Here is a 7,247-nt window from a genome sequence, read left to right on the forward strand (position 1 = left end):
ATCACAACCTCCCTTCAGGAAGTTGTAGAGTGCAATGAGGTCTCCCCTGAGCCTCCTCTTCTCCAGACTAAACAATTCCAACTCCTTCAGCCACTCCTCAAAGACTTGTGCTCCAGACCCCTCACCAGTTTCATTGCCCTTCTCTGGACACGCTCCAGGGCCTCAGTGTCTTTCCTGTAGTGAGGGGCCCAAAACTGAACACAATACTCGAGGTGCGGCCTCACCAGTGCTGAGTAGGGGGGGATGATGACCTCCCTGCTCCTGCTGGCCACACTATTTCTGATGCAGGCCAGGATGCCGTTGGCCCTAACGGCCACCTGGGCACACTGTTGGCTCATGTTCAGCCGAGCATCAACCAACACCCCCAGGTCCCTTTCCTCTTCACAGTCATCAGCCACTCATCCCCAAGCCTATAACACCGCATGGGATTGTTGTGGCCAAAGTGCAGGACCCGACACTTGGCCTTGTTGAACCTCATCCCATTCACCTCAGCCCAGTGATCCAGCTTATCTAGATCCCTCTGTAGGGCCTCCCTACCCTCAAGCAGATCCACACCACCTCCCAACGTGGTGTCATCTGCAAACTTACTGAGGGTACGCTCAATCCCCTTGTCTAGGTCGTCAATAAAGATATTAAACAAGATGGGTCCTAGTACCGACCCCTGGGGGACACGACTCGTAACTGGTCGCCAGCTGGACTTAACTCCATTCACTACTACGCATTGGGCACGGCCCTCAGCCAGTTCCTTACCCAAAGAACTGTATACTTGTCCAGGCCATGGGCAGCCAGTTTCCCCAGGAAAATACTGTGAAAGACCATGTCAAAGGCTTTCAGAAGTGCTTTATGGAGAGAGTGGTGAGGTTCTGGAAGAGGCAGCCCAGAGAGGCTGTGGATGCTGTGTATCTGGAGGTGCTGAAGACAAGGTTGGATGGGGTCCTGGGTAACCTGTTCTAGTACCAGATCTGGATGCTGATGTCCATGCCTGTGCAGAGAGATTGGAACTTGATGGTCCTTGGGTACCCTCCAACCCAAGCCATTCTATGATTCTGTGATTCTACGTTTCTGTGATTAAGTTTCAAATATGCTATTTCAACTGCAAAAAAAGAATAAAAAAATAAACAACCTCTGTAGCTGCCCAAATTCTTAAAGATTGTGCAAGGTATTATCTGATGAATAACACTGCTGAGCTGAACAGCAGAACCACCTGTGAGATGGTCACAGAGGCTGAACTGTGGTTGTTTCCTTCTGTTGCATTTGAATTGCTTTAACATGACAACCATGGAACTTCCAGTAAATTACATATGTAGTTTCAGTTTGGCAGCTAAAGATTTTTGCAGCTCTCTGCATATCCACTCTGGAAATAAATGAAATTTGGCCACTCAAATCTTCTACAAAACCTCAAGATCTCTTCTTCGGGGCTGCAGTCAGCAGCATGTTTGCATGGACAAGTCAAGAGTACTCTGAAGGCAGATATTTAAAAAGGGAGCAGGGGAGAGAGATGTGGTTCCTTCACTGTTAATTTGTATTTTCTTAGCATGGACACTATTAACTATCTCTGGTATTCCATATGTAAAATACTGAACACTTAATTCAAATATCTTCAATTCTGTATCAAACCAGTGACCAATGCAGTGCTCCTGAAGCCATGTGCAGCATCCCATCCTTACTAAACCATCTCTCTGACATCCACCTCAGAGATCATGTGCTTTGGCTCCTCAGCAAAATCCCTTCATAATCAGTTTTGGTAAGTCAAATGTCAGCCTTAGCAAAATGTAATAAACACCTAAATGGCTCACAATGCTTTAGCATTTAGATTAAAGAAAAGAAATGGTAAAAACTCTGACATTTACAGCATTTTAAAGATTGCTTTAAGATCACTCATAATGGACTTTTCAGCCATTAGGAATGTTAAATACAAAAATTTTCACTTTATGGTCTGGTATTCACAGAAGCAAAATATAGTTCAATATAGTTCAATGTAGTTCAATATATAGTTGTTTTCTCAAACTACAACTCTGGGAAGCAAAGGCAGTAATGGGTTCACATAGTCCAATGGTGGTACAGGGCACATAACATGACTTGGCTGGGTGAGCTGTCTCAGCCAGTTGAGTGAATGATTTGGGCAGCATCCATGCCAATTATTTCTCTGGCTGGGTCCCATAATGCACTTTCTCCCATCTCTGCAGCAGCACCACATCCCTGTAAAGGAGTTTCTGAGGCAGAGCAATCTGGGTTGCACCATGACATGGCCACATGGATGTGCTCAGTGCCACTCCCACAGCAATGTGATGTCACTGTCTGCAGCTTTACGCCAGGCTTGGCCACCACCTGCTGCTGCACAGAGAGCTGCTTAGAAAGCATGGAGCAGGAGAGTGGAGAGCAGGCATCCTCAGCAGCTCTCTTTCTTGATAAGAAATAGGACATCTTGCAATTAAATTTTCTCTTCTTTGGCTTTTAGAGAAATGGTCATTGTGCTCATTGACATTGCTCTCGGGATCACCAAAGAGTTAGGCTCTGGATGAATATCATAATTACAGTAGCTTTGTTTCCTCTGGCAAATCTCAGGCCACGCTTGGTTCAAGGCTGTGGGGACTCCTGGTTGCAGCTATTCTTACAGCTTGTCTATTTGGGCTTGCCACATCCAATACGGATCTGTAAGCTAAGCCACTCCAGAGACTGATTCTTAATCTTTTTCAGTTCAAATGAGCCAATTTCACTTATAACACTTAAAGAACAGATTATTATCTGTCTAGTCTTGACTGTTGAAGATCAAGCATTTTAGCTATGTCAACCTCAAAAAAAATATATCTTTTTAGAAAGACTGCCAATTATTCAGGTGAACTTGTTCCTTCATTGGCTTTTCCTCTAATTCCTTTACTCAATGTTTTAGTGTTATCGTAACTTGCATGTGCTCCAAAATATCTGAGGGACTGGCTGGTTGTCCTGTACAGTACTTCCTTATGACTGCTTTTGCAACTTTTGATTCTCAGCATAGCTGCAATAAAAGCTGACTGTCACCACAATCTGCGGGATTATCCCAAGTAACCCACCTCTAACAGAAGTTAAATAGCTTCCCACCTGTCTGTAGAATTGAGATTCCCCTTCAAAGACCACACTTAGCCCAAACTGAGCCATTTTCAGAAACATCAGCTGTCAAGAAGCCTTTGGCTGCAAATCCCAGAGCCAAGCACCTTGTAATCCTGTCAGTTCAGTTGAGGGCAGGGTGGTATTGACCCTGAGTCCAACAGAGACCTGCAGTGCTCTTTGCTCAGATCCTTCTACCTACTGTACCAGAACTGGAAATCTGAAGCTTCTAAACACCATCACTCACAACAATAGTTAATCTCATAATCACCAGCTCAGCTGACTATAATTGTCAATATATTGTTTTATGAGCTTTCATTGGCAGGAAATGAATGATTTCTATCTCCTAAAAATGAAATGACTCCATGGGTACAGTACAGGGATTATTTATATAGAGAAGAATTAATCATAATGAAAGTGGCAGAAAATAAATAAAAGGGCAATTCTGCTGGTTGAGTGTTTAGAGTTGAAATTTCTGTTTCGAGCAAGTTTTAAGAATCTGCTATACGATGTTATTTGTATAAATCAAGTTCAAAGCTTTGACAGATATCAGTTTGAGTTGGCTGGATGTTGACTCAGATAAGTGCCAAGGCATTTGTGTGCCAAAAAGCAACTGCATAATTAGCTTGGAGAAAAGCAAACTAAAATATATATGACAACAATTTATTGATGGCAGAATCTTCCAACAAATAGGTCACAAAGAAAAACATCTCTGGTAATTCCACACCCTCAGAGTTGCATATTAGCTGCACCACTCTACCAAGAAGGCAGGTACAAAACCAATAGTGTGGAAGCATTATTTATCTGCTGTGGAATAGTCTTCACCTAAAAAAAGAAAAAAAGTAGCAGTATGAGGCAAGAAATTCTGTTTTTAAGCTGGAAACACTTTACTATTTGCCTCAGCTCTTCTTTCAGCTCACAAATAAAAACAGCAGCAGCCTCTCTTCCCACACAGAACCATGGCTGCTCCAAAAGTAATGCCTCCTATTTTATTATGTTGGCCCACAATAGCAGAGAAGGATGTTGATGGTAAGGCAGTATAGGTTGACCCTTCCCACCAATATTCAGCTCCATTTTCTTGCCATGTGACAGATAGCAGCAGAGGGTCAGTCTGACAAAATGGTGTCTGACATGTTAGTGTGTACGGAGCAAAGATGTGGAAATGAATTCATCCAAATGGGAAAAATGGCACTCACTGACACTTGGCAAACATTTGTGAAGATCAATCAGTGGTTGTTAGCACTGTGAGGGGTGGGTAGTGCATTTCAACAGTGGCAACAGTGACAGTGGTCTCCTTCGCTGATGCAGATTTTTACAAGTATGGGATGCAGGTTCTTGATCATCAATGATGAAAATGCACAGCCAATGGTAGTGAGTCTGCTGAAAAATAATGTTTTGTAGCTGAGACCTTGCTCTATCAAACAGTGCTGCTGTGGTCTTTATATCTGTTGTCATTTCTATGAAAATAAATAGGAGGCATTATTTCCACAGCAAGCATGGGTAAGTAGAGATATATTTTTGAGCAGACAAAATGGATTGAGAGAAAAATATGATGGCTTAAAGCTGACATGTTAGCTTTCGCTGGCAACAGAACTGGTATATAACTAAGTTTTTCTTTTTCTTTTATTACAAGTAAGTAGACTTAACACATCATTTTTAAAGAAACAGCAGTAAAATTAAATTCTGTTTTCCATTAGCTATCTTGCCTGCCAGACTCATTCCAAGACCCTCCTAGTGTGACACAGTAACATGCTATTTTGATGCCAATTCAATGCAGTTACACGATTTTTTCTGTGACTTGGAGTCTTAACACCCATTCTGCAGAGACAGCGAGAGCACATGAAGAATGAATACCAAAACAACTTCAAGCTTTGCCTCAGAGAGAGAGCAGTTCCCAGAGAGGAGCTTGTACAGGATGACAGACCAGCAGATAGGCAAAGAATTACCTCCTGGGCTTCCAACCTCCCTGGTGAAGTTCTACAGGTTCCCCCTTCCCTGTGCAGGTCCTCCTGCAGAGCATCCCCAGGAGTCCACGTGGAGCTTGCCAGAGGAAAGCAGGCTGCAGTCAGACTTTGGTCAGCAAAAGCTTTGCCACTTTCGTAAGAAATAGATATATATTTCCGAAGCGGTGAAACAAGCTCAGTTATAACACTGTCAAGCTGCAGAAAAGAAAGAAAAGTCAGAACTGGTTTCCAGCCCTATTGTAGCCACATCTCCATGCAAAAGTTAAACTCATCTCCAGAAATACACATTTCTAGCTTATAGCACTGATTCCAAGGAGCAGCCATACAGTCCAGGCATGAAAAAGCAGCCTGTGTGGCTCATAATGTATAACTATTCAGAGAGGTATATTTTGGTTTGATGACTAGTACAGTCTGCCTCTTCTCCTGTCTTTATAATTACAGCATTATTTTAAACTACACGGCATGAATTTGTCTTCCTGTGTCCTTCATTCCTCTTTTATAGCTTTCCCTCTTATAAATAAAATGCATATTCATTTCCTTTTTTTTTTCCTGTCTTCACAGCCATGAAATCAAACAATTCCTTTCAGAGCCCTCCCTTCTCACTGCTTTTCCTAATACCCATGCGCATTAAAAGCTCATCCATCATTGTTTTCTTGAATTCAGCTTTTTAATCAGGTCTGTATGTATATTGGTTTGAGCATGTGGCAGTTTAATTACTCTCCTGAATATGTGAAACACATCTTTGTCATATCTACTTATATCTGAAAAGAGCCATCCTATAACACTAATTAAAGAGGGATGATGACAATTTTTCCATACTCAAATGATATCCCATCTGTCTAGTCATCTTCATGTTCACTCTCTGGATTAATTAAGGGTGGGGAAAGGTTGCTTCCCTGGAGCTTTGCTTAATGCGGATGAAAAGTCCATTTTAATGAAGAAACATACAAAATTCCTTTCTTTTCCTCCCTGAATAAAACAAATATAACAAAGTAGAACTGAGTGCTTCATTTAGCTGTTGTCAGTCTAATGAACTCCTGATATATCGTATGGCATCAGAAGTCATTTTTCTGCAACTTTTCCTAAAGCTAATAGCTGGTATTTTGGGATATCCTACACTATCAACAAATCACAGATAGCAACTCTGCACTGGTATCTGGACCCAGACTTAAAAACCAATTGTGTTGATCTGGTGAAAGAATAAATGTACAACTGCCCTTGAGCACTGTCTTTTATCAGCCTGGGAGTAGATTGCTTGTAGATACTTCCTTCAGGTATCTGAGTCATCTAGGTAGAACGTATTGCCTCCTCATCTTGCCTTACCTGAAACATTTTAAAGTATTTACTAGCATTAATAATACCAGCTTTGCTTCTGATTAGACCTTGCTGTGTGTTTCCTGTTCTCTTTGAAGCTGTTGCACATCCAAGCTGATCCCATGTATACCTGAAGTAGATTTTATCTAGACAGCAGCTTCAAAAGCTATTAACAAAGTGAAGGACAGAACCCCCCCAAGAGTCAGAACCATGTGCAACTAGGCAGTAGGTGGGTGGTGAACCTCGTTGAACTACCACACACCAAGTCACACATGCCAGCCATCAACCACCAATACATGTTGAAAAGTGAAAAATTTAGCTAGAAGAAGCAGTTTCAGCAAGGCCCGGACTTCCCTGCCCCTTGCTATGCAAGTGTTAGAATCGCTCTGGTCCACTCCTAACTTAAAATGGTTTCCACTTGGGCTGGAGGGACCATTCTGTCCATTTCTCCTCCCAGCTGCCACAGATTTTTCCCAGTTGCTGAGACTAGTGACACAATATTTCACTTACACTGCTGCTAAAGACTTTATTTGCTCTGCTTTTATTTTGCTGGTTTTATCCTGTTAATACAAGGCACTGCAAATATTTCTGTAAATTAATTAATTTCATATAGTACAACTTCATAGTGTTAATATAGGGTCATCAATTACTGAGAATCTATTTCAATCCCCTGGTTAGGCCAAGAAATAATAACAGCTATAAATTTGCATGAAAAAAAGAGGCAGCTAACTATTGAAACTATTAAAATATACTTCTTTAATAGCCATCATTTTTCATTGTCATTGTTCTCATATACTCTACAAACTCAGTATTCATTTCAATATTTTTTCTGCTTAGTGTACATTGTCTTTTTTTTTTTAATCTATTTGTCAAATTACATGATAA

Source organism: Meleagris gallopavo, chromosome Z (assembly GCF_000146605.3).
Source record: "Meleagris gallopavo isolate NT-WF06-2002-E0010 breed Aviagen turkey brand Nicholas breeding stock chromosome Z, Turkey_5.1, whole genome shotgun sequence".
In the NCBI taxonomy this organism is placed as follows: Eukaryota; Metazoa; Chordata; class Aves; order Galliformes; family Phasianidae; genus Meleagris; species Meleagris gallopavo.